This window comes from Acomys russatus, chromosome 16 (genome assembly GCF_903995435.1).
Source record: "Acomys russatus chromosome 16, mAcoRus1.1, whole genome shotgun sequence".
Taxonomy (NCBI): Eukaryota; Metazoa; Chordata; class Mammalia; order Rodentia; family Muridae; genus Acomys; species Acomys russatus.
Genome location: NC_067152.1, coordinates 14,118,993 through 14,128,476, shown reverse-complemented (window position 1 = coordinate 14,128,476; position 9,484 = coordinate 14,118,993). Strand labels below are relative to the sequence as shown.

The window sequence follows — 9,484 nt, the reverse complement described above, 5'->3', positions numbered from 1 at the left end:
CAAAAATACAGATTATATGATGGGTTATGATGTGCATTATACAGAAGCCAAGGAGGGGAGTTGGGGTGATGGAAAACTCACAAGTGAAATCTACCATTTCAACCCTGGAGTGAGTCCTTGTTGCATCTCTTGCTTCTGACCTTGAGCAAAGTCACTGCTTTTAAGGCTTGTTTCCTCATCTGTAAAACAGAATCATAACACCGACATCCTTTGCCTTAGGGGGCTGTAGTGAGGATTAAAGAGATGAGCACGTGTAAACGGCAAAGCCCTATATAAATAAGACACTGTGTGGACAAGAGGTACAGATGGTTTTCAAAGAACAAAGGGAGGTAAGGGAAACGATTCTATAGGCTTTGGAGACGCCGGTCTGGGCTCCAACACCAACGCCACAGTTAGAAAGTCTGGACTTTAAAGTGAGTAAATTACTATTTTATTTCTCACATTCATCTTTTTGAGAAAGGATATATAGGATGAATACATAGATCCTAGGTAAAAGAAACTACCCTTTTAAGAGCTTGTGCCCCCACCTCTACTTTTTCTGAGGCATATCACCAGAAAAAGGTGCACTGTATCAACAGATATGCTAAAGCAGATAAGGAAACTGGAACCAACAAAGATGTGCTAGTTCACTCTTAACGTGAAACTAGGGTCTTCATCCAATAAAGACCATTCGAAGTTGGAGTGCAGGAGTCCAGCGTCCCCACCACTCCACAGACTCGACGGGAGGGACCCTGGAATTCTTAATTAGAACCGGTTGCCATGGTGACAGTCTCTAGGCAGCGTGGGCTGAGCTCTCGGTAGGGATTGCGGGTGGGCCGCCGCTGGACCCTGTGCGCGCGCCCGCCACCAACTTTCCCTCCAGACTGAAGAAGGGTGGCGCGCTCCGCCCCCGCCTTCGGGCCGCGCACGTCCGAGCTCGGTGGCGCGCACGCCTGCGGGAGCCCTCTCCAGGCAACCTAGTGCTGATCGCCCGTGCCGGTGCGGCCGTTCCCCCTCCGTAGCGGGAGGCGAGGCTCCGAAGCAGCCCCCTCCTATTTCTGGGCTCAACCCCCCACCCCCTTCCCGGTGGACCTCGGGGCATGAGCAAGGATGGCGGGCTGCATCCCTGAGGAGAAAACTTACCGGCGCTTCCTGGAGCTGTTCCTGGGCGAGTTCCGCGGACCGTGCGGCGGCGGCGAGCCAGAGCCCGAACCCGAATCCGAGCCCGAGCCTGAAGCGGAGCTGGTCGCGGCTGAGGCGGCCGAGGCTTCGGGGGAGGAACCGGGGGAGGACGCTGCGACAGTAGCAGCGGTCGAGGAGGGGGAGCCGGACCAAGACCCCGAGCCCGAAGAAGAGGCGGTGGAGGAGGAGGCGGCGGCCGAGGGCGAGGAGGAGGAGGAGGAGGAAGCGGCGGCTCCGGGGCACTCGGCCGTGCCGCCGCCGCCGCAGCCCCAGCTGCCGCCGCTGCCCCCGCTCCCGCGGCCGCTGTCGGAGCGCATCACCCGAGAGGAGGTGGAGGGCGAGAGCCTGGACCTGTGCTTGCAGCAGCTCTACAAATAGTTAAGTAGCGGGGCTCGGCCGCGGGTGGGCCGCCGTCTCTGGGGCCTGTGTCCCCGTCCCCGCCACCCGCGTCCCCGCGGGGCACTCGGGCGGGGTCCCTGCGCTTGCCCCGGCCCCTCTTCGCCGGCCCTCGCGGCCAGCTTCTCGGCCACTTCGCACTCCCTTCTCTGGCTCCTTCCTGCGAAGGTCTTCCCTCCGGTCTTGGGCTCCCCATTCTTCCCAGCGCCCTTCTTCCTGGGGTTTCCTCCCACCTTCGTCTATCTGTCCTTTCCCGGGCTGCGTTCCTTGTTGGGCGGCGGGGACGCGCGACTCCTTTATGGACTGTGAGGTGCCTTCCTGTGTAACCGCAACAAAGCTAATAGCGTCCCGGTGTCCAGAGGAGCCCAGACCCCTAGGTTTTCCGTCAGGTGCTCACTGTTGAAACGAAAAGCTCTATAGATGGCTTTCCTACGCGTGAGAGCCTAGCAGCATACTTTTACAGACATTTGACCGCTCATAATTGAGAGAGGTGGGAAGGAATTGGGAAGGAAGGGTAAGTAAAAACCTACCGAGCAAGCCTTTGGGTGAAAGGACGGGTCGTAATTCATTAAAGTAGAAAAGTCAGCCTGGTTTGATAAAATTGCAATTAAGTGCAGTATTTTCAGTCCATTAAGTAGATGGGGTGGGAGGTGGGGGAAAAGCAGATGGCTTAGCTACCCAGATGAAAGTCTAAAATAGAAAGGTCAAGGCTTTGCCTTTCATCCGAGTTCTGCTTTTTATGGGCTCGAAATAGAAACGGTTTACAATTGCGTTTCTTTCCAAATGGAATTGTCCTGAAATGATGCCTCTGCAAGCACCGGTGAACCGAGTCTTTTGCCATTCGGCTAATAGTTGTAATGAAAGGTGTTACTCTGACCACCCAAAAAGTTTACTACCGCAAGATTCACTGCAGCTAAGTTCAAACCCACTTCCTGGATTTCCCCAAAACCTGAAAGAGCCTGGAAAAGAAAGCTGTTTTATCTTCATCTGACCTCGTAAACACTTGATCAAAACATTCTCCCATTAAAGCAGCAGCTTGTCAAAGGGAAAAAGCCACTGAGCAGATCTGTAGGATTGGACTGTATGGATGCCACACTTTATAAACCATCTAGTAATCGACTTTAAAATACTGTTCAATTACAAAGAGAATAACGTGTTTTGGGGGAATGCAAAAATAAAATGGCGTGTAATATCACCACCCAAGCATAAGCAGCATTAACGGTTTAGAATATTTCTTCTTCTGTAAACTATCAAAGAAAAGGACCCACAGAATGCCATTTTTTGTGCGCTATTCAAAGACACTTAAATATAATGGGAATATATACCAAAATGAAGGAATTTGTCTTAGACTAGTACAATTTGGACAATTTTTACTTTTACATATGCACTTCCAGAGCTGAAGGAACACAGTTTAAGGGTCAGAGAATGCTCCCCTACCCTGTCATTAATGTAGTACAGTTCTGAATATTTCAAGGCTTTTAAAATTGAGATGTATAAAATGAAATGGTAAAGGTGTGGGTGGGTTTTTTTTAATGTGGAAAGGAAACATGACTAATTTTAATGTACATGTAAATTAGAAAAATGATTAAATGATAAGGTGATTACAAATGGAGGACAAAAGTTTGTATTTTAGTTAAAACCAGCAAAATTAAAGTTAGAAAATATTATTGCAAAAAAAAAAAAAGAAAGAAAATATTATTTCCCCTTAAGTCAGAGATTTTGTACTTAGTATAAAACCAGGCTGTGTACCGTATTTTGTTCTGGTGCTAGTAGAGATAAAATGGCTGGCTTGTTTATGTAAAGTATCTTTAAGGTCCTTAGTAAGTTAAAAGTTTTAAAGTGTGTAATGACAGTTTTAGTTTTTATTTAATTCTTTTTTAAAAGCTTAAGACTTAGTCACAAGAATCAGGACCAGCTTACTCGGTAGTGTTAGGTCCTTTTCCTGTTCAGGCACTTCACTTTCCAGGTGAGACCACAATGCCTCTGCCCAAAGTTAGAAAAACAAGAACCAAACCAACCAAAGAAAACACTCACGTGCAAACGATTCCAACATCTCCCAGCGTAATCACTGACTCAAAACACCTTGACGCAGTTGGGAATGTTGACTTCTCAAATGTCTGAGGAAATACTCAGGAGTAATTCTCCTTAAAAAGTTATGTGCCTCTTTGTGAGCATGTGGACATCGCAGGTCCCTGCGGAGGCCAGGGCTATAGAGTCCTCTGGTGCTGGAGTTACTGGTCTGGGTGAAATGCTGACAGGTGGATCCTGGGAACCCAGGTCCAGTCATATGCAAGAGCAGTAAGCACTCTTTTTTTATTTTTTATTTTTTATTTTTTGGTTTTTCAAGACAGGGTTTCTCGGTGTAGCCATGGCTGTCCTAAACTCACTTTGTAGACCAGGCTGGCCTCGAACTCACAGATATCCACCTGCCACTGCCTCCCGAGTGCTGGGATTAAAGGCATGCGCCACCACACTCGGCGCAGTAAGCACTCTTAACCACGGAGTCTTCTCTCCAGTTTCTCCTGACTACAAATACATAAAGAAGACTAAAATACATAGATATAGATAGATAGATTGGTTTTTTTTTTTTTTTTCCCTCTCAATTTCTCTCATTTTTTTTCTCTTGTCTTGGGAATTGAGCCTAGGGCCTTGTGCATGCTCACCAAATGCTCTACCACTGAGCTGTATCCCCAGCTGGATGAAATTTTACTTAAGAGTGTAGTATAGTAACACATTTTCTTCCATAATTTGGTTCTCTTGACTCTTAGAATCAGAACAGCAGGTCAGACGTAGTGGTGCACACCTTCAATCCCAGCACTCAGGAGGCAGGGGCAGGAAGGTCTCTGGGAGTTCGAGGCCAGCCTGGTCTACAGAGTGAGTTACAGGACATCCAGGACTACAGAGAAACCCTGTCCCAAAACAAAATAAAACAACCCCCACCACCCCACCCACCCTTCCGCCAAACAGCAGCAACAACAAAAACAAGTTATGTAGTTTCTCGAATGAAGGTTTAGGCAACTTGAAAGTGTCTTTGTAACTGCAGCTCCATGGATCCACTGTCTTCCTGTCCTCGATGGGCACCACGCACAAATGTAGCGTGCGTTCATAACATGCAAGTACACATAGCTCACACACAAAAAATAAAATATAGGGGCTGGAGAAATGGCTCAGTGGTTAAGGACACCACCTGCTCTTCCAGAGGTCCTGAGACAATTCCCAGGAACCACATGGTGGCTCACAACCATCTATAATGTTATCTGATGCCCTTTTCTGCAGATAAAGCACTCATACAATAAAAAATAAATAAATAAATAAATAAAATATAAAAATAAATAAATATATCCTTCTTTGGGACATTTGTTTTTGTTGTTGCTTTTTGAGGGGGTTGCTTTGGTTTTTTGTTTTTTGTTTTTTTCTGACAATCACTCTGTGTAGCCTTGGCTGTTCTGGAACTCAGAGATCTACCTGCCTCTGGCCCCTGAGTGCTGGAATTAAAGGCATGCTCCACCACCGCAAGGCTGAGTTTTGTTTTTGTCTTTCCTAGAGCCCCTCTGACCCCACCCCCCCCCCCCCCCCCACCCAGGTGTCAAAGGTCCTGCAGGGGCACTGTGTTCTCAAGCATGTGTGAAGCCCAGTGCTAAACATCAGGAAGAGACATTTGTTTTTTTTGAGACAAGGCTTCACTATAGCCTTGTCTATCCTGCAGCTGACTATGTAGACCAGGCTGGCTTGGAATTTATAGAGATTCCCCTGCCTCTGTCTCCTAAGTGCTGGGCTTAATGGGGTGAAAGCTAAAAAGCCGTTTAGACTAATTTTTAGGGAAAATTTTAACCTTACTGCTTCAAAATGGAAAACTTGTACATGTATACACCTCTCCTATATAAAAAACAGTATGTAACATTTTGGGGTTTTGTCTTGTTTTGTTTTTTGGGTTTTTTGTTTGTTTGCTTTTGTTGTTGTTGTTTTGGTTTGGTTTTTGGTTTTTTGAGACAAGGTTTCTCTGTGTAGCCCTGGCTGTCCTGAACTCACTTTGTAGATCAGGCTCACAGAGATCTACTTGCCTCTGCCTCCCCAAGAGCTGATATCACTGGTGTGTACCACTGTGCGCGGCTTAACATGTAACATTTTGTGCCCAGCTTAACATGTAACATTTTTGAAAGAACAATAATTTTAAAATGTCAACTACCCCCTCCCCCACCTATGAAAAAGTTCTCCTGCCTCTGCCTTCCAAATACTAGGATTACAGGTTGTGCCTCTGTGTCTGTATCCTTTTTCTTTTTATTTCCTGGTAGGCATCTATTCTACCATTGAGCCATATCTCCTGACCCTTTAATTCTCAAATAAAAAGCTATAAGTGATGTTATAGTCAATTTAAATGTGAAGATATGAGGCAGATTGTGTAGGCTAATAAGTCAGTACTGTGTGTCTCCCCCACCCCCATACAACACTAAGGATCAATTTGTTTTAATCCGTAAGAAGCAAAGACTTTGACGTCTTATTTTAAAGCTGTGTGTTATCACATTTTCAAAGCAGTTGTTTTCTCGGTCAGTCATTTCAACCGGGATGGGCTTCCCAAGAGGGAGAGAGCTATCGCGGCAGGCTGGCAAAGTTAAGTAGTTCCAGATGGCTTGTGGTAGCACTGAAGGTAGCACTTTAAAAATGGTTTGGAATAACACAATCATTGGTTTTATATACACTAATAATTCAGCTATGTTGAATCATAAATGACTTTGGGAGAGGTCAGAAAATTGTTCAGCTTTGTTTCATTTTTATGTATATAATGGAAAAGTACATAAAGGAAAAGTATATCACTCATCTCAAAAATTAAACCTTCTTATAGAGAATAATCAAGGTTCATTAAAAAGTAGAGAAAATTTACATAGACAAAAAGGGTGAGCCGGGCGTGGTGGCGCATGCCTGTAATCCCAGCACTTGGGAAGCAGAGGCAGGCGGATCACTGTGAGTTCGAGGCCAGCCTGGTCTACAAAGTGAGTCCAGGATAGCCAAGGCTAACACAGAGAGACCTTGTCTTGAAAAACAAAACAAAAAACAAAAAGGGTGACATAAACACAGCTTAGTGTTAATCATAGTTCTCAAGTCTTTCTCTTAGCCTTTGAGGCTGGCACTTTGCTGTGAGGTTTTAAATGTCCTTCCCGGGTTCTATTGATGTTCTGTGCTTGACCTTTCCAAGTCTACTTGTTTGCCATCAATACCGTTCACTCACGTGATTGGCTGTTGTGGTTGTGCTAATGGCTCCCAACTCTTGCCTCCATCCTTGCTTAGACTGCTAATGGAACAACTTCCACTTGGGTGTCTAAAAGGCTTTTCAGATTTAACATACGGCCTCCTCTTCCATCCCTCAAACAAAATCAAAACCCGGTACTCTAGGAGTGTGTGTGTTTGTGTGCTGTGTTTCTGGGGATCGCAGGCTAGGTTAGTGCTCTACCCCTCAGCTCTGCCTCCAGCCTGACTCCTAATACTCTCTGGAGTGAATCCATCCCTGATTTCTCTTTTGACCCCTCACATTTGATTTGTGAGTTTAGCCTTATAAATACCTTATAAATGTGTCTCTTCCTGTTCCCACTGTCATTGTTATCTCTTGCCCATTTCATTAACTTTTTGTGGCCAAAGTTACTACTCTAGGACTAAATGATATAGGTTTTCTTTTTAAATTTTATTTCTTTCATATGTGTGTGTGTTTGGCCGACATGTATTTTGGTGCACCACATGCATAACTAATAGATGGTTGTGAGCCACCGTGTGGTTGCTGGGAATTGAACTTAGGACCTTTGGAAGAACAGCCAGTGCTCTTAAACTCCGAGCCATCTCTCCAGCTCCCAGCTTAGATATTTTTACCCTTAATGGAAGTTAAGTAACCACAAGGTTAAAGGCATAGCCCTAAACTTCCAAGTCAACCCAAGACTTCTGATCCCAACTGTTAAGACATGGTTCCAATCAAGTTTAGAAGAAAAAGATCATATTAGACCACCCTAATCTCTGAGACCACTTGCAAGTTTGGGAGGTTCTCAAAAGCGCCCTCAAATCCAATTCTTCTTTAAAAGACAAACAGGACTCACTGGCCACTATGAATATAGTTTATTGCAAGGACAAGCTACAGATGAAAACCAGCCCAAGGAAGGGATGCACTGGAGGGGAGGGGCAGGTGTCCAGCATCCTCTAGGCTCGAGCTACCCTTCCGTAGTGAGTGTGTGCTGATGGCTCAGAGGACCAACAGCCCAAGAATCCTACCCAGGCCCTAGTTTTCAGAGTTCTCATGGGCATCTACACTTAGGAATGTTTCTGATGAAGTCAGAGATTCTGGGGACTTAAAGTTTTCCTCCCAGGACCTGAGGACAAAGTCTGGACCTTTCTTTAGGCAAAGCCGAATTGTTCTCTACATATCCTTAACCAGTTAATCCCGTTGGTACCCATGTGAAAGGTAGGAGGCTTTTTACCTCACCAGCCTTATCTCTGGAGCCATTCTCCGCACCATCCACTTGACACCAGCTACAGCAGCCTGCTAAGACATCAGTGGACATGTGTTATTCTCTCTTTAATAGCTGCACTTTTGGGCTGGAGAGTTGGCTCAGGGGTTGAGAGCACTGGCTGCTCTTCCAGAGGTCCTGAGTTTAATTCCCAGCAACCACACAGTGGCTCACAACCATCTATAATGTGATCTGATGCTTTCTTCTGGTGTACATGAAGACAGTATACTCATACACAGAAAATAAATAAATCTTTAAAAAATATATATCTGCACTTTTATGCGGTACCTTTTCCCCCTGTGGAGAATGCTACATGTTCCATCCTTGGCCAAGCCCAGTCTCTTGTGCATTGTTTAGGTTTCTTTAGGAAACCTGTCCTCCTTATCCCCACGTTTATAATGAACCAAGTGTCCCTTCTATGTGCTCTTCCAGAGTACCCAGTGCATACTCCTGTAAGCTCTTGTTTCATTCATGTCTTTTGAGAAACTAATATTTATTATATCTCTGGTGTAACTAAAATAATTCACGAGAGCAAAGAAAAAAATGATAAAAATCTATTATATACAAGATATGAAATTAAGCCAGGCATGTTGGTGCAAACCTGTAATTCCCAGCCTTCTGAAGATGGAGGCTGGAGGATGGCCCATTTGAGGCCAGCCTGTGCCATAGAGAGTATAAGGACACATAGCAAGACCACACCTCCAAAATGCAAGCGCTGAGGATGAGGACATACATCACTTGCTGCTTAGCATGGGGAAGACCTTAGAGTCAGTCCCCAGAAGTGCCAAGAAAATGAAAAAAGGAGAGAAGTGCTATTAATATTTGCTGTAATTATGGAGATTGGTAATTTGCTCTGAATGCAGTTGGTTTCATAGCAGACCTGAGGGCTGAGATTTTGATGGTGGTACATCTTCTTTAATTTTCAGGATATTGTAAACTGTGCAGTTCACCTGTGCCTGATTAAATAGGTTTAAAGATTATGTTTCCTGGTTTAAAAAACTTTAGTTCTCTGAAATAGACAAATAACTTAATTTTTTCCCCCTGCAACAACTGGTGTAGGCAGGCTTTTGACTACTTTATTGGGTTCTTTTTCCTTCCTCCCCACACCACCTCTATCTCTTCCAACCCCCAACACTAGGTAGGAGAGAAAGAAGGATGGGGGGGGGGGGAAGGGGCATAGGTCTCTTTAGACTACTTCCTGCTGATTAGGGGCATTGAATTCCTTGGGACAAGCCCAACCTTTGTCATCAGGATATCTCCAACCAACAACCAGCAATCCAGCAAAAGCAGCAGTGGGAGCAGCCGCTGCCAGAGCACCTCCAGGCTCTAGCCTTATGTGCCCTCTGAAGAGTGCCCAGAATTCCAAACGTATACACCTTAACTGGCAAAATCACTCTCCTGCCAGAGCAGAGGCAAATCATAGTCAGCTGCAATGGACAATC

At 45.4% G+C, this 9,484-nt stretch overlaps 1 non-coding gene across 1 annotated transcript; it reads right to left on the bottom strand.

The window, feature by feature from the left end:
* Positions 1-5,102: 5,102 nt before the first annotated feature.
* On the bottom strand, positions 5,103-5,213 carry LOC127200901 (small nucleolar RNA SNORD88). Its single transcript, XR_007832119.1, has one exon. It is a non-coding gene; the product is annotated as a small nucleolar RNA SNORD88 (small nucleolar RNA).
* Between the last annotated feature and the right edge of the window lie 4,271 nt (positions 5,214-9,484).